Below are 18958 nucleotides of genomic sequence, written 5' to 3'. Positions count from 1 at the left end.
CCCAGTTTGATTCTGGCCCCTCAAAATTGGGCCAGTTTGATTCTGCCCCTCAAAATTAAGCCCAGTTTGATTGTGCCCCCTCAAAATTAGGCCAGTTTGATTCTGCCCTCTCAAAATTAGGATCAGTTTCATTCTACCTCCCCAACATTAGGCTCAGTTTGAATCTGCCCCATCAATATTAGACCCAGTTTGATTCTGCCCCCATCAAAATTAGGCCTAGTTTGATTCTGCCCCCTCAAAATTAGGCCCACTTTGATTCTATCTCCCCAACATTAGGCTCAGTTTGATTCTGCCCCATCAAAATTAGGCCCAGTTTGATTCTTCCCCTCAAAATTAGGCCCAGTTTCATTCTGCCCCTCAAAATTAAACCCAGTTTGATTCTACCCCTCAAAATTAAGCCCCCCGTTTGATTCTGCCCCCTCAAAATTAGGCCTAGTTTGATGTTGCACCCTACAAATTAGGCCCAATTTTAATTCTGCCCTTCAAAATTAAGCCCAGTTTTATTCTGCCTCATCAAAATTAGGCCCACTTTGATTCTACCTCCCCAACATTAAGCTCAATTTGATTCTGTCCCATCAAAATTAGATCCACTTTGATTCTGCCCCCTCAAAATTAAGCCCAGTTTGGTTCTGCTCCCTCCAAATAAGGCCTAGTTTGGTTCTGCTCCCGCAAAATTAGGCCTAGTTTGATTCTGCCCTCTCAAAATTAAACCCAGTTTTATTCTGCCTCATCAAAATTAGGCCCACTTTGATTCTACCTCCCCAACATTAGGCTGAGTTTGATTCTGCTCCATCAAAATTAGACCCAGTTTGATTCTGCCCCATCAAAATTAGGCCCAGTTTGATTCTGCCCCTCAAAATTAAACCCAGTTTTATTCTGCCTCCTCAAAATTAGGCCCAGTTTGATTCTTCCCCCTCAAAGTTAAGCCCATTTTGATTCTTCTCGTCAAAATTAAGCCCCGTTTGATTCTGCCCCCTCAAAGTTATGCCTAGTTTGATTCTGCACCCTAAAAAGTAGGCCCAAATTTAATTCTGCACCTCAAAATTAAGCCCAGTTTGATTCTTCACCCTAAAAATTAGGCCCAAGTTTAATTCCCCTCGACGTTAATCCCAGTTTTATTCTGCCTCCTCAAAATTAGGCCCACTTTGATTCTACCTCCCCAACATTAGGCTCAGTTTGATTCTGCCCCATCAAAATTAGGCCCAGTTTGATTCAGCCCCATCAAAATTAGGCCCAGTTTGATTCTGCCTCCCCCCTCCAAAATTAAGCCCAGTTTTATTCTGCCCCCTCAAAATTAGGCCCACTTTGATTCTACCTCCCCAACATTAGGCCAAGTTTGATTCTGCCCCCTAAAAATTAGGCTCAAGTTTAATTCTGCCCCCCTCAAAATCAAGTCCCAAGTTACGCCCATGCATGTCACTATGTTATGTAAGTTATTTACACACTATTTATTTGTTCAGTTAGTTTTCAAGCATAAGTATTTATGACGAAACAGTTTTATATTACGCGTAAAATGTGTACAGTTTGTCGTCGCGTTTTCTCCCGTTTTATTATTTGGATAATCTGTTCACCTTTACTGTATGCTGGGGAATTAAATGACGAAAACTACCTTTTGGAATGTCATGTATACAAGGCATGATGTACGTAACAATAACAAGGAACCTGCCCAGGACAAAGTTCACATATGTGTATATTTTTCCGTGTGTGTCACGCGAAGGAGATAGCTTTACCAGCCAAATACGGCTAATATTATGTTTTTGTTATTATTATTATTATTTCAAAAGGGTTGATCTCCAAACGCCCTCTCTGCAGATCCTTGATACGTGATATAATTGCATGTCTCTGTACGCTTATATAATAAACGGCGCACTTTCAGTTTGGGGGTAAGAGACATCCCTTCTACAAATTCATCTGTTTCCTCTCCCCTGACAAAACACACACACAGATGCTAGTGTTGTCCACGGGACGAGACGGGACAGGCTTTTAAAAATTCGAGATGAGACAGCATTTCCACGAGACTTCCACGAGACGAGACAGGCCAAAGTCTCGTCTCGTGGGCAACACTAACAGATGCAGAGAGAAAGAAAGAAGTTACCGTAGAGAGATAGTTAAAGGGGGCGTCAGTGGTATGTGAAAGTTACAAACATCATCCCTCAAGGATGCCGCATTATCCTCCGTGGAGAAAGCGAAACTTGCCTACGTCTCCTTCCTCTCTCCCTTGTATTTGTGACTCTTTTTTATCTATTTTCTTCTTTGTATCTTCTGTATCTTCTTTCTAGCTTTGAATGTCTCGGTTTTAATACCGTGCCTCTTCGTTTGTGTTTACTTCCCCTCTTCTTAGTCATGGTCATTTATTTTTCTATGTCGGGAGATACATGGTGTTCTATAGCTGATAATGTTCTGAGATTTAAAATTTATTTCTGCTTCAACTTGAGAGTTTTGTGTTCTTGCAGTATCTCGTCTCGAGTTGCTGCGGGTGCGGTCAATGTGTATTTGTTCGTGTGTGGGAAGAGTTCTAAAAGATTAGATTAGATTAGATTTATTCTTTCATGTGCGAGCCATAAGCTGTATGCAGTATAACTTTTGGATTTTTCTTCTACAATACATATATATATTGCATGTAGTTTATCTTTTATGCTGTCTCGTAGTTTGTCCCCTATGTACACATTCTTTCCCTTCCCCTAACAGCTCATTCACCCCAATCGTTCTTCTTCCAGTCTTTCTTCCTTCTTCCTCGCCTCGCTTCTCTTTTCCTTCACTTTCACCAAAAACACTCCCACTTTCTCCAACTTTTCCACACTTTCTGCACTCTGTTCCACAACTAATTTCTGTGCATCTTCTTTTCCCACACCTTCCAGCCATTTGTCCTGCAGAGCGCGCGTTCTCGGACATGCAAACAGGTGATCCGTCCCGTCATTCCCTTTTCATATTATACATTCATATGCACCTCCCTCTATTTTCACCGCACTGTGTCTCCACCCCCAATCTCAGCCATACTAATCCAGAGTGGCTACTCACCGGGAATTCCTTGAATTCCGGGAATTCTGCGTGAATTAATGTCTCCGGGAATTATATGTGAATTCTGCGTGAATTTTTCTCCATGGATGTGAAGAATTGCAAACTTTTATTAATCGAAATTCAATTGAATTTATACATATTTATAAATATCCTGAAACAATTTTTTCGCAGTTTAGCTTTTATGTTTATGGAGGAAAGACAAGAACTGTGTGTGGAGAATAAACAGAATTATCTCAGTCCGTTTTATTTGTTAGTGTCATTTGTAGAGCAATCTATCTGACAGACGGAATATTATTGCAAGATAAGATATTTTGAAGTTGATTAGGTACATTGAAGTTTCAAATTCTCATACAATTAACAATTTTTAAGTAGATTTGTATATCCCTTGACATTTGTGACTTGTGTTTGTAGAAGTACGTCGAGTCTCTGTGTGTGAAATGGCAAATGCAGACTCCGCGCCTTAAATTAAATATTTTATATATACTCGTATAGGTATACCGTTTAATTGAATTGAATTCGACTTTTTGGATACATTTTAATAACACATATCCTTTATATTGTTAATAATATTTGCGTTTGTATGTGTGTGTTTGGTGAGAGGTGGTAGTACATAAGGTTGAAATAGAGAAAACATCTGGTTCGCCTTGAAAACCTGGAATTATACTTGTCCTATTCGCGAATGTCCCTCGCCTGGAGGTCTAGTGATATTTTAGTTGTAGTGGGTTCCTATTTTTAATGGATAAATTCCTATTTTTTGTGATAATTTTTACATACAAGAATCAATTAACTTGGAGCTGGCAAAAATAGATCATACTAACATCTATGCTTTTGTCCGTTAATATGTATAGCGTTCTTTAGCTTTCGTGTCTGGTAATAGTTTCATAAATATCAGATTTGCCCTCACCCCCCAAACTGAATAACCTAGATACGTCCCTAAGTGTGCCCTCCTTGGCGGAGTAGTTAGCACAGCGCAGTACAGAAGGTCCCGGGCAGGAATTTTAAATAAATTCAATTCTGGTCCAGGAGAGAAAATCAGCAAGCGTAAATGGGTTCTAGGCCGCAAAGAACATTTTTTACGTATAAAGTATTTCCTTGTCTGTGGTATTTCAATTCGATCCAGAAACCTTTTTTCCGGATCAATTTAAATTCTGTCCGGGAACCTTTTTTCAATGAAACAATACGTAACTTGGACCGAATCTAAATTGTGAAAAAGATTCCGGTCCTCCAGCAGAACCCAATAGAACCTATTAGAATTTATGGGTTCCTGGGACCTTTAAAAACCCTGGTCCCGGGTTCGAAACGTCCTGGGCATGGATGTTCTTTGTGATTGCTCCTTCAGTTTCATCACCCGTCCCTATCTTGGCGATTAACCAAAAGTTGATGATATGCGAAGTAAAATAAACCAAATCAATCAACCCATCAACCTTAACTTTCTCCCTTAAAACAGTTAAACACGATGTCGACATATTTTTTCCGATTTAAATCCCCCATTCCCTCTCTCTCGGAAAATTCTATGCGGGCACCCCTCTTGAATAATCGCGCCTCTCTCGAAACAACTACCGTGCTCAACCGCGACTACACCTGCCGGCGCTCTTGCGAACTTCAAGGCCGCGTGAACGTGACGTCAACAGCAGACGACGTGAAAGCACCGATCAGCTGGACCAGTGTTTCCACACGAAGGGAAATTTTACCACGGCGCGCAGGGAAATTCAGGCAGACTTTTAAGGGGGAAAGAATATCACGAGAAATATTAGAATCGCATGAAAATGTGAAAGTTTTACGAGTATGAAATTGTTTCCTTTCTTCTATCGGGTTCTCACATAATTTAAAATTGGCTTGGGAAACAAAATCTTTATAACGTTCAAATTGTACGATTATTAAAATAACACGGCTTGTTTATGAAACTCTTATTTTTCGCAAAATGTACAAATTATCAACAGTATATTTTCCCTTCGCAAACAAGGCTTAGAATTAAGAGCTCATGGTGAGAGGGGGGAAAAATTGCAAAAAGTGGGAGGGCAACTGCCCCCCTCTTGCCCCTCCTAATCACGCCAGAGACTGATAATAATAACAGTGCTAAGAAAGTTACACGTACCTTTTAAAAAGTAACTGAAAATAACTCAGGAAAGCGAAGCAAAATAAACCAAATCAATCAATCAAGTTACTAATTTCAATAAGTAACAGTTACTAAGGTATGATTAAGATGACCAGGCCCCTCTCCGATTTTCTTCATATTTGACATACTTACTAATTGAGGCTTCCTAATGACGAATCTCAAGATAACATTTGTCAGAAACGTCTAGAAATTGCGAAATAATTGCGAACCATTGACGCTAGCCCCACGAACCATTGACGTGTGGTTAGGTTAATTTCGGTTAGGTTCGGCAAACATAGTCAAAATGTGGTGTCGTGGTAGTATCAGGAAAAAAATACATATATACATGCATATATATATATCCTTGTGATCGCGCTGCGACGCCAAGGGTCCCGGGTTTGAATCCCGGTCGGGCTTGGTTGTTTGTGAATGTCCATTCATCAATTTCATCATTTCATCACTCATCGCCATCTTCGCAAATTAGCCAAGAGGCACAAAACGCGAAGTAAAATAACCTAAATCAATCAATCAATCAATATCCTTGTGAAACAAAAAAAAATCGCGAAAATCGACGGTTTCCATTCCGAAAACTAACGCCTTATTTTGCAATTTCTAGACGTTTCATACAACTTTTAACTTCAGATTCGTGATTAGGAGGCCTCAATTAGTGAGTATGCCAAATATGAAGAAAATCGGAGAGGGGTCCGGTCATCTTAATTTTAAAAAGTAACGGATTTCAAAATGTTACATAATTTCAAGAATAACTGGTTACACTAAATTCAGAACGTAACGAGTTTCCGTTATCGTTCATGGAAAAAGTAAATATTACTTTCAAACTACTGTCCAAACAATAGTGTCTGGCTTTGTATTTTCTGTAATGAATGGGAATGAGATATTGGTTTTAGTTTTAGCTGTAATAATTGTATTCTAATTGTGGTTTTGCCCGACCCTGTGGCCGAGTGGTGTCGACCTCCGTGGCGAAGTGGTTAGCATAGCGCGCTACAACGCCAGGGGTTCTGGATTCGAGTCCCGGGTAAGGCATGGGTATTTGTGTTTGTCCTGATGAAAAGAAACTGAGAAACTGTAAGAATTGAAAAATGTAAAAAGTGAAATAAGTGTGAATGGTGGGGGATACCTCCGTGTAGGGGGTATTTCCTTAAAAAAAATAAAAAATAAAAAAAGTGGTTAGCACATCGCGCTGCGACGCCAAGGGTCCCGGGTTCGAATCCCGGTCGGGCTTGGTAGTTTGTGAATGTCCATTCATCAATTTCATCATTTCATCACTCATCCCATCTTCGCAAATTAGCCAAGAGGCACAAAACGCGAAGTAAAATAAACTAAATCAATAAAATCAATCTAATTGTGGTTTTAGATTTAACTCTGTACCTTCAGTACATTCATTGTTTACATTATAAGTATGAATGTTTTATTTTTATCGTTTTTTTGTTTTTTATTCTTTCTACTGCAACAATGATTTTCAAGAAGTGTAATTGTGTCAATTGTAATATGTTTTTTTTTTTTTAAGGGTTTGTTGTAAGAACGGCCCGCGAGGCCGAAACATTATTATAGTAATAGTTGCAAAAGTTTTGTGATCGTGATTTGCAGGTGAAGGGGAAATCTGGGCGAAATAGGGAAAATGTAGCACCTGTAAAAGGGAAATCGTGCCTTCGTGTTCTGGCAACACTGAGCTGGACGCCTGCTGCCAGTGCTCCAGAACTAAAGAGGGACAGTCTCCACGCCGCGGTTGCCTAGGTCGCAAGTAAGTGGTGTGATCGTGCTTGACGTGTGTGTGTGTGTGTGCGCGAACAATCCTTGTTCTTGGAGGTAGTGTGTGCGACTTCCTGCAGTAGAAGAAGGTCAGTGGGTTTTTCAAACACATTCCGCAGCAGCGGTAAGGATTCTCGTGTGTTTTGTCACGCTTTTGACATTTTTTTCTGTACCTGCGAGCCAAGAAGATAACGTGGTTTTTAAAAGTTTACGAGTGTTCGAATGACAATACGGGTGATCGACCAGCAAGAGTTAAACACGTGGACAACGTAACAGCGACCGGGATTCAGCAGACGAAATATAGAACAGGTACTGTGTCACATGCTTTATATATTTCTAAACAATACTGCTATTTGCATGAAATGCTCTGTTTATCTATTTCGTAAGAACAAACATGTTATCAAGAAGCGATAGCATGAACGTTTAACAGGTTTATTTTACTTCGCTTTTCTTCCACTTTTGGCTAATCGAGAAGTTGAGGATGGGTGATGATGTCATGTCGCCCATGCCCAGGGCAGGATTCGAACCTGGAACCTAAAAAGGAATTGAATTCAGTAAAGATGCATTTTTAAACCTTCACACCGGAATATCCATTTCGGCAGACATACAGTCTCCGTGTCCCTTTAAGGAATGACAACAGTAGCAATACTAAAAGGGGGGCAGAGGGCAACAGCTCCCACCAAATACCACTGCCCCTACAAGTTCTAAAGACACATATTTCCACTATCAATATTATAATATTATCATTATTGTCATATACAGTCGGTAGAAAATTCCGTTAGGTGCACTTGACCGACTGTGCCCCTTCGATAATGATTTTTTTTGCCGACATCCTTGGCGTAGTGGTTAGCCGAGCGTGCTACGACGCCAGGGTTTCTGGGTCCGAATCCCGGCCTGAACCTGTGTGTTCTTTGCGAGTGTCCCCTCATCAGTGTCATCATTCATCGCTCCTCATCGTCACGATTAGCCAAAAGTGGCAGAAAAGCGAAGTAAATTAAACCAATATCAATCATTTATTACTGGGCGAGATTCAGTTGTTGCTGGTTTACCATCTAACCCCAAATTGTACAGATCAAACTAAAAGAATTAAACATTACAAAGAAATTAAATTACAAGAAAATACAATACGAATAAAATCATAAGACTATAATAGAATCCAATGATTTATCCACACACCCCGATAACACCCCCCAAAATTTCCTCAACACCCCCTATATTTTTTTTTACAAAGGCCCACCTTTTTTGGCTCCAAATTTAATCTTACACCCTGGACCCCTCACATCCTTCTTGAGAAGTTCTGAATAAATACCTGATATAATTATTGTCACATACAGTCTGTAGAAAATTCCGTTGTTAGAGACTTGTCGACTTGCTCCAATTTCTGCTACTGAAAAACAACGCAGCTCCTTCTGCCAGAAAGGAATATGAATTATAAGGATTCTTAGGGATTGAACTTTCGAACTAATGAGAATTTTTTTGTACACCCCTTCTTTCATTCTGTCCCCTTTGGCACGCACCCCTTCCAATTTTTTCTGGGCGTGACAGAGCACTGAGCCAGAGATGTTACACGTCCAGGAACTCATGAATTCTAATGGGTTCTATTGAGTTCTGTAACAGGACCGGAATCCTGTTTCTCGCACAACTTAAATTCGGTCCAAATTGCTTATTGTTTCATTTCGATACCGAACTTGGACCTAGATCCGAGAAAAAAGGTTCCAGGACCGACTTGAAATATTTTAAAGATAAAATCCAGAACCCATTTTCGATCGCTGATCTTCTCTCCCAGACCGGAATTGAATTTATTTACAATTCCTGTACCTCTTTTAACAACCCTGCATTGAGTGCATCCAGTCCCTTTTTTTAAACGGGAGTCTGTCGATATTTCTATGAAGCACTTCCCCGATTAAAGAACCGCTGTCATCCAATCGTCGCTCACCCGTGGCGGATTGGTCAGCGCACCTCGCTACGACATCAGTGTACCGGGTTCAAATCATAAATGTTCGTGTTTTTTGTTCGATTCCCGGGAAAGGTGATTCCAGGTTTCCAGCAACGCCCCAGCGTGAGGGCTTCGATATTTTCCCTATAGCGGACCATTTCCACATTCTACAAGGAACTGACTGGCAACACTGTTCCAGGCACATTCACAGAGGCAGTGGTAGCATCACAAACAATGGTTTATGTTGTTAAAGATACATTCATTTACCACACTCTTTACTTATAAAATAGCGGCCCCCGTGGCGGAATGGTTAGCACATCGCGCTACGACGCCAAGTGTTCCGGGTTCGAATCCCGGACTGGGCATGGATGTTTGTGAGTGCCCATTCATCATGCCATCACCCATCCCCATCTTCGCAAATTAGCCAGAAGTGGCACAAAAGCTAAATAAAATAAAGCAAATCAATAAACAATTAACTTACAACGATTGGGGGGGAGCAGTTGCCCTTCACTTTTTGCCACTCTTGCCCCCGCACTATGCTAAACTTTATCTACTATAAGGGAAAGTAAACTGTCCCTCCCCCCAGTTTTGGAACCCAATCTCCGCCACTGTCAGCAAGGGTAAATCAGCTATTACAAAGAACACTGACAAGTTCTGAATTCAGATTAGGCACTTCAACACAACAAATACTAGATATAATGAGAGAACTGTGATTGTTTTTTCAAGGTGTGTGTCGGTCTTCTTCCTCAACTTCGATTTCACTTCTTTCATTTTGAAAAGAAAGTTGTTAACAGAGAGATGCAGTGAACAGCACATGTTTATTTGTGAATGGATTTTAAGGTGCAAAATGATGGCGGGGGCCAAGGGAAACGAAGGTTCTGAAAATGTTTTCAAATGGTGCAAAGAAAGGTGCATTATGTTGGAACTGTTTGGGCTACAATGATTTTACGAGTTTATATAATTTTACAGCTCTCGTTCTGCTCTACAAAATGAGATCATAGGATTTTATGTAGCTGCTCAAGCAGTGAAAATTATATATTTTTCTGTCCAATTTTTTAACAAAACCTAAAAGAAAAGGAAGGGAAAATGTGCTGAAGCATCAAAGAGGGGGTAAAAAGGGGCTAATCTCACGCAAAGGTGCAAAAAGATGCAACAGTATGTTCATTTGACTTGATTTCATGTCCTAAAATACATATCTCAAATGATCGGTATAAAAACAGCTATATTTTCGTTCCCTAATGATTATACAGGAGGATTGTGACGCCCTCACATCGTTAAATTTCTGCCTTAATTGAGTATTACAATGCAATTCGATAGGTTCCATGTGCATGTTAGCTGCAGCATCTACACTGAAAGGGGTGGAGAATATCCTGAACATGTCATGTGACCTGAAGTCTTCAAATCGTGTGGCCAATTCAGATCTTAATGCTGAGACAGCTTCAGCATTCTTTTCACTTTTTTGAACAACCACTTGCAGCTACATCTAAACAGTTTATGAGTTCACTGGATCGCATTGATTTAATTTATTTCACTTAATGGCTTTGTAGGGCCGCTGAAATAAAGCCAGCGGGCTGCGGGTTGAAGACCACTGTTGTTTGGGTCACACTGAAGGGTAAATGCGATTGGAGCCAATGGCATCGTTCCTGCAATATACGTTCTAAAGCGAAATTGAAGAAATATTTGTAATAAATCTTGCTTGTATAAATTTTATCCTTCATTGTTGTCAGATTCTACGAGGAAATATATAGTCTAAGTTTTAGTACGTTTTGTTAAATAGTTGTGGCATTTAATGCATATTTGGAGACTGACTTTTCAGTGATAGTCTAAATGGATGCACTGGATCGAAACACTGTACCTCGTGTCATAACGGAAATCCAGTTCTAGGCCAGTTGTATTTTATGACCTTTCATTCGGTGTTTGTACGAACAGAAAAAAATAGAGGAAAGAAAAGCCTGTTTTGTTGATAAGGGAATTTACGGACAAAACAAAGGGCATTCTATACGCTGTGGATAAGACGTGTGTGTTGTTATTCCTGATATCATGACTGCTTTTGAAATGGTCGTAGTTGGAGAATGGGTTTGTAGTATGTAGATATAAATAACAAAATGTAAACTTTTTTTCATTTGTTTCTCACGTAATAATACTTGCAATCGAACAATAGATTTAAAGCATCATGTATTCTTTGACAAAGCATTTCGCCTTGAAATCGTTTTCTATAGTGTTGCATTACTAAATATTCTGTTGGGTCTACCCTCATCTACATTCCTTTCCACTATTGATTAGGCCTACCTGTGATTAATAATAATAATAATATTGGGCCTAAAGTGGAGTTAAACACAATAATTATAAATATCGTATTTATTAAGGTTATAATGAACGATTTCTTGAATCGTTTTTATAACCCTTGTTGTAAAAAATAATTGATGTACAAATATGCAATATTAAACAAAAAAGCTGAGAGTGTTTGGAAATAAGATCATTAGGAAAATATTTGGACCTAAAAGCGATGAGGAGACAGGTGAGTGGAGAAGGTTACATAATTTAGAACTACATAATTTGTATTCATGTCCAGATATTATTAGAATAATTAAATCAAGAAGACTTAGGTGGGCAGGCCATGTGGCACGAATGGGACAGGATTCTTGTTGGGAAACCTGATGGTAAGAGACCTGTAGGAAGGCCAAGACGAAGATGGAGGGACAACGTTGAGATGGACCTAAAGGAAATCGTTAGGAATGGAAAAGAGTATATAGATCTTGCTCAAGATAGGGACAGATGGAAGGCCTGTGTTGCTGCAGCCATGAACTTTCGGGTTTAAGAAGGCTAGAGAGTTAGTTAGTTAGTTAAACAAAAAGTTTAATAAGCCGTTGATTTCAACTGCTAGTTTTATCTTTGAAGTTAATTTCAACTGTTAGTAATGATTCTCAACTTAATTTTTGTTCCTCTATCCATTACAACCAGAGAACAACTCACAGTTTTCAGTATTTAAAATGCCATACATTTTCGGGGAATCGTAGTAACAGCTCTGTGAAGAGGTTCAATTCAATTCAATTCAATTTTCCTTTATTAAAGGTCGAGGTTCAGGCTGCTGCTGTTCTACCAAGAGTCTTCCAAATACCACTTACATTCCAATTTCTAAAGTGAAAACAATGTCAGTTTAACTGCAATAAGTTTTTTTTTGCCACAGCCTTAAGCCAATACCTGGTAGGCACACAATTTCTGAGAATGAATATAAGTACTTTCCATTTTTTGAAGGCACGCGTATTATTTCTTTCTACAAATTGACTTAGCTTTTTCTTTTAGAAAGTAAAATTTCTTTTTCAAGAACTTAAATGCCCGGTTAATTAAAAACTCAATCTTTTCCATTCTTATGAAGCCCTCACAGAACCAAATTGGATTTTCTAGTACAATCTAAAAGCGAGAATTATTTTGTTAATTTTTCATAATTTAACAAACTTATTATGTAGATGTTTGACTGTACGTGATTAATCAAGCAAATTACTTGAATATTTGCCGATTAAATTTCGTTAATTATTGTGTAATGATACCTTCATCTTTTGTAAATAAACTGTTTTATGGAGAACAAAGCAAGCTCCCTGTTATAATAAATACATTTTCGACGAACGTAATTTGGTTTCCAAATTTGGCATGATACGATGATCTTGAAGCATAAAATATATACAGTAAAACCTCGTTAATCCGGACTAATGGGGGATAAGTTGACCGGTATAACGAAAGTCTGTATTAACTGAAATAACCTAAAAGGACAGTAAAAAGTGCATTAAAACTCCGTTTATAGCAACAAAACACGTTTATTATGGTGTATTTAAAGGGCATAGACCTAAATACACTATACAGTACAGTACAAAGTCTGCGGGAAACAGAATTTCATCAGTGGTTGACTGCCTTTTCTTTGGGAAGTTCTGTTGTTACTTCTAGGCACATTTAAGACCTTGCATTCTTTTTTTTTTTCTTTTTCCTGTCAGGATTAGGCGAAGTCCGGCTTATCGGGGTCCGGATTAACGAGATTTTACTGTACTTCAGTTTGAAATCAATTTTTCTTTTGATAGTTACTACCTCTGTGCAATGTAAAATTAAACAACAGAGCAAGTTTCGAAATATTTGATTCCAGTAGATTGACGTCTTGCCAACAAGTGTTTTCAAGCTTACCTGTAAGGAAAACAACAATTTTTGAGTTAATGTTAATTACTACACAAACAGTATGCCTTTAAGATTACTTAATAAAAAAATAAAGCATTCCAAAAGTGTTGACCTAATTCTTCCTTTCCCTGTGTCTATTTCACCTCCCTCACACAGCATGAAGTTACATTGGAACACTTCATTAGGTGATATGTGAAGACAGTTTATCAAGAAATAAAAGTAGAATATGTTATCTCCACACCTCATAAATCAGTCATAATGATAATGCTTTATTAGTTTTTCACAGAGAGGCATTCCTGTTGTCAAGCAACAGCTGTCATATGATACATATAAAACACATGAACCCACTGGTTCCTTTGACAACGCCAAAATATGAATTACTGTCCGTAGGCCGGAAGCGCACAAACAAAACGCTGCGTGCGCTCGTGGTTAAAAATGTATACCACGAGCGCACAAAATCCATGGCGATGTTGCCAAGTTGTGTCAACAGTTTTTGCTTTTCAAGGGCTGGGTCCTAATAAGTTGACATATTTGTATCATATATTACGTGAATGCCTATATTCATAACACCCTATTCCATTTAAATAACCTCACTATCAATAAGACAGGCAATGTATCGCTACAGAAGGAGGGAGACACCAGAGACATAGTCGAAGCTAACCTAACCTAGCCATTACACAATCATAGATGTGACAACGCAGCATTGGATGTTGTGCGCTCGTGGCACCTTTCATATACCACGAGCGCACACTTGCACATTTTAGTGCGCTAGTGAGCTTCACCCGAATTACTAACATTGCAAAAGTTTTACCTTGCTACGATTATCTTACATATAAAAGCCACGAAAACATCAATCTATAGATACTGTAAAATACAGTAGACTCTTGCTAATCCGTTCATTCCTTGCAGAAGTTCACTATGTATGTCTTCTCTTTTTATAATTACAAATAAGAAACAAAGAATATAATAACATATCTCTGCGACTTGCGCCTTTTCCCGTGCTCGTGACGTCATGTTATCTTTGTGGCTTTTTGAGAACGGCTTGACCTTTGAAATGAAGCAAAACCCCGCTGGCAATGAGTGACACTTACCGCACGAAACTCAATCACCTTTTAGGACAAGCCCCGCCCTTCGACTTTTGATGTCACAAAAATTATAGTGTGTTAATTCCAAGAACCCTAAACCTGACATGCCCAACCTAAGAACGAATGCATTAGACTCCCACAAGAACACGATGAGCGTTGCTTCACCAAAAAGGTGATTGAGTTTCGTGCGATCAGTTATGTCCCTGGCAAACAACGAATACCAAGAATCGACTGTATCTCTAATCACGTATCATTTAAGACCAATATTATATTCTGCTATTATACTGAGAAAAAGATCTACAAGGACCTTACAACTGAATCGGAATATATACAAAAAAACAACTACGTATATTAAATCAAACAAAAGATTGTTATGGTAAGAGTAGTTGTAATATGCAAATACTATATGAACAATTATAAATTCTATGTAACAGATTTCTAAAATTTTCATAATTATCTGAATATTAGCACATATAGTATTACAAACTTTCCAGAGGTGGGCATATTGTTAAGCTACTTTACGAATTAGATATATTCTCTTATCGGGATGCCATCTATCGGCAACATTTTAAGTGAATTCAAACGGGAACAAAGTAAATTATCAGTTATGTTTTGAAATATTGATATTTTGAGAGCCGAAATGAAGATTCGTGTTCGAAAGTTCCGATTCATTCAGAAAGCACCAAAGACTAACATAATTTCTGGTTACGTAATGCAACTATAAAAAGGTTTTTTTTTTTCAATTTCATAGACTATTTTATACACGTAGATTACGTAATCTATGTAAACAACATGGCGAAAGGTGATAACTTAGCAAAGGGCGCCGTGGAAGTAAAACAAAATTATACTGCGTATCAGTTGCTGATGTGTGAAGGGAACTTTTCCTACTCTTTCTTCCAAATTCGAACAATTTCACACCTAAATAGAAACCTAATATAGGAAATATTCTAGTGTTTTATGGGGAAAAGACCACTCTTGCTTAACGACTGCCATCTGTTGTCTTTTCTGCATACTATTTATCTTCTTTCATAGTTGATCATAGAAGAGAAGATAAATTTTGTTGTAAGTAGAATTCCTTCATTTCGTTAGGAACCAATATAGTTGCAAATGTCACTTTCCCTTCATGAAACCTTTGACAATTAATTTTAATGCACTTTAGATTGTTTACGTAGTCTATGTAAACTACAACCAAATGTAATCTACGCGTATATTACGTGTAGACAACGCATGTAGACGTAAACTTATAGTCTACGGCACATCACTGCTTACGACAAGCAACATGTGCCTCATTATTTCATGGCGAACTCTGCTGCAGGGGCGTAGCCACCGGGTGGGCGAAAGTGGACACTAACCTACCGTGAAATATTTGTATCATACATATCCTCCTGCCCACTGAAATAGGATAATGATAAATGAAAAGAAAGAAAGGGGGAACCCCCGAAGTAAGCTCTCCTCCACCCGCATACATTGGACGGAATGCGCTTATTGTCCTGGTACAGTCAACGACAAAGATAATGGTAGGCAAATTGTCCACCACTGTTTTCATTACTTTTTTATTCTACATCCTGTATTGTTTTAAGGAATGAAACTATGGTGGTTCGAAGCAGGCAATGTTCTCTACTTACTGACGTCATTATTTGAATTCATTGCCATCACATTGTGTAATTCAGAGCGAATGAAAATGGTGGTGGACAATTTGCCTACTGCTTCTTTCGCCGTTTGGCGTACCTTTAACCCTAGAACACTACCGTGTTCCAATATTACAGTGTAACTAGGGCTACGTAAATTTTACGTACATGAAGGAATCGATTTTCAACACAACCTCTACATCATGAAAACGAAATGACGATTCTTTGTGAACATTATTTTGTTTATTTTCCTTATATTGGAGTTTTATTCTTCATTTTAAAATGTATAAAAATGGTTATATTAAGCATAGAATATTTTAAGAGATTGTCTTGATTGACAAGCCCGTACGTACATTAAGAATGAAGGCGAAAAGTTCAAACATTGAAAAACGCACAGTAATAATATTCATAACGATGTAAATAAGGAACGAATGAAATTATAATGTCTTACAAGAAAATAATGCATGATTCTAAACATTTCTTTTCAAAATCTAACTATCCAAATGTTAAAATTACATGAAAGATTTTTCTCGTTTTAATAGAGCTACGTAAAATTGACGTACAGTGCACAACATAACAAACCAAATCAAGACGATCAGCGCTTGCACCCTCCTTAACACAGTGTTGCCTTATGTCTGACAAACTGCTTGAGGCACTGCTAGGTAGAGGGGTGTGTGGGTGAGAGGTGGGAGGTAGGGAAGGGAATTGAGGGCACACCACGCGTAAATTTTACGTACAGTAGTGTTCTGTGGTTAAAAATAAACCATGACGTCAGTTTCGCTCAATTTATACGCCCCCTTTTTATTTTTTCTATACAGAGCAAGATACAAAATGCAAGAGATAAAATGAATGGTAATGTAATATACAAGGCACGTCCAGAAAGTAAGTTCCGTTTGGTAATAAAATTAAATTGTGTACAGATACAGAAAAGTTATTTATTGCACAAAATTCTACAACTCTTAAACTACTTTTCCACATAACTGCCGAAATTTTGCAGGCATTTGTCATAGCGTGGCACAAGTTTTTGTATACCTTCTTCATAGAAATTTGCCGCCTGTGTCTTCAACCAGTTGGAAACAGTTTCTTTCAGCTCGTCGTCACTGTTGAAGTGTTGACTGCCAAGGAAAACAATACCTTTTGACAGCAATCCTCGGCGCTTATTCTGTATTGCGCGAAGTGTCTCGCAATGACGACGAGCTGAAAGAAACTGTTTCCAACTGGTTGAAGACACAGGCGGCAAATTTCTATGAAGAAGGTATACAAAAACTTGTGCCACGCTATGACAAATGCCTGCAAAATTTCGGCAGTTATGTGGAAAAGTAGTTTAAGAGTTGTAGAATTTTGTGCAATAAATAACTTTTCTGTATCTGTACACAATTTAATTTTATTACCAAACGGAACTTACTTTCTGGACGTGCCTTGTATACTGTACAAATAATAAGAAAGAACATTTGTTATATGTCCTTCGAAGAATATCATGAATAAATAATAAATAATTATAGATGTTTTCTGTGTACATGGGTATGTTTGTAAATATAATTATGCCTATATGTGTGTATATTTGTTTATATATTAGTATTTACATGTGTATAGTTATAAATGTCTCATTCTGTATATAGATATGTATCTTGTTCTTTATGAAACGATTATTGTAGTTTTGCTCTCCATCTTCTTCTTTTGTTTTGTATTGTTGGAATTACAATATTTAATTGTTTAATATATATATATATATATATATATATGTGTGTGTGTGTGTGTGTGTGTGTGTGTGTGTGTGTGTGTGTTAGCCTATTGTAATTGGAGCGAAAGCTCTGTTATAGGTGAAATAAATAAATAAATAAATAATCGATTGGTAATTTACTACATTAGTAAGTTGATTTAACTGAATTTAACAACACATTTTTTCAAATCAAATATAGGGTGTCTACACCGAAATACCCTATTTTCAATTTGCTCCACATACAAAATGAAATGAAATTAATTAATTTTTTTCACAAAAATAAGTTGTGTGTCAAGTTAAGTTTTTTTAAAAAAATTGCAGCAACAAATCAAAACACTCCCACGTGAGCCCCTGCGGTGACACGAAGAATGTCTAGTCTATATTCAACTTCCATCCAGGTCCGCTGCAGCATGTCCGGAGGGATGATAGCAATCACTTCCACAATCCGATTACGGAGATCTTCAAGGTCCCGCACTGCAGTGGCGAACACCCTGTCCTTCACGTAACCCCAGAGAAAATAATCTAATGGTGTGATGTCCGGAGAACGTGGAGGCCAATGCACGGGTTCATCTCGTCCAATCCACCGTCCTGGAAATGTTTCATTCAGAGTTTTCCGAACATCCAGCGACCAGTGAGGTGGAGCACCACCTTGCTGAAACCAAAGGTTTGGTTGCAGGTCTTCAACCTGGGGAAAACAAAACAACTCCAGCATGTCTAGGTACGTCGTTCCTGTGACAGTCTCCTCAGCAGAGAAGAACGGTCAAATGATCTTGTCGCAGATGAGGCCACACCAAACGTTCACTTTCGGGTTATCTCGCACCATTTCCCTGACACTGTGTGGATTCTCTGACCCCCAAATTCTAACGTTATGCTTATTCACAGTACCAGAGACATGGAACGTGGCCTCATCAGAAAACATTACACTTGACAAGAAGGCAGGATTCCGGTCGATTGTCACATGCAAAGTCATATCGTCGTTGCTTGTCATCAGGCTTCATAGCCTGCAGAGTCTGCACCTTTTATGCATACAGATGCAACCGCTTTCTGAGGACCTTATGAACAGTTGCACGTGGCATCTAAGTTCCCGTGAAGCGTGACGAATTGATTTGCGTGGACTTCGCTGGAACGCTTGGCGAACATTCTCAACTTCTTATTCGGAGACACGCCGAAACCCTCCATCCGCTTCAGAATGCTGCCAGTGTCCAGAAACTGTCTGTGCCATGATTTTATCCTCTTGGCGTCTGGTGCTGCTTTCTTGTAAACACAACGAAACTGCCTTTGCACCATCACAATGGATTTAAACTCCGCGTACCAAAGCACAGTTTGTGCCTTCCCCTGCACTGACGCCATTTTGGTTTCGATGGACAACTACACCAACACCAATGCGCGCCACACGTTGAAAAAATGTAGGCAGCAACTTTAAGACCTTCTGCACACAACGGACAAGTCAGACCTGAAACGAGAAAGATTTACTATTTTTAAACTGCCTCAAGAAATAGGGCATTTCGGTGTAGACACCCTGTATATTGTTGGTATGACCTATTCAGG

At 38.7% G+C, this 18958-nt stretch overlaps 1 protein-coding gene across 1 annotated transcript in view; it reads left to right on the top strand.

Annotated features, from left to right (window-relative positions):
* Positions 1-6855: 6855 nt before the first annotated feature.
* ZnT77C (Zinc transporter 77C) overlaps positions 6856-18958 on the top strand; it is a 326998-nt gene continuing 314895 nt past the window's right edge. Inside the window, exon 1 of the mRNA XM_083129657.1 lies at positions 6856-7189. The gene's annotated coding sequence lies outside the window, so the exon portion shown is untranslated. The remainder of the gene's footprint in view (positions 7190-18958) is intronic.

The sequence above is a fragment of the Lepisma saccharinum genome, chromosome 10, assembly GCF_977018435.1.
Source record: "Lepisma saccharinum chromosome 10, izLepSacc3.1, whole genome shotgun sequence".
NCBI lineage: Eukaryota > Metazoa > Arthropoda > Insecta > Zygentoma > Lepismatidae > Lepisma > Lepisma saccharinum.
Note: the sequence above shows the minus strand (reverse complement) of the source record. Positions and strands in the feature narration are given on the sequence as shown.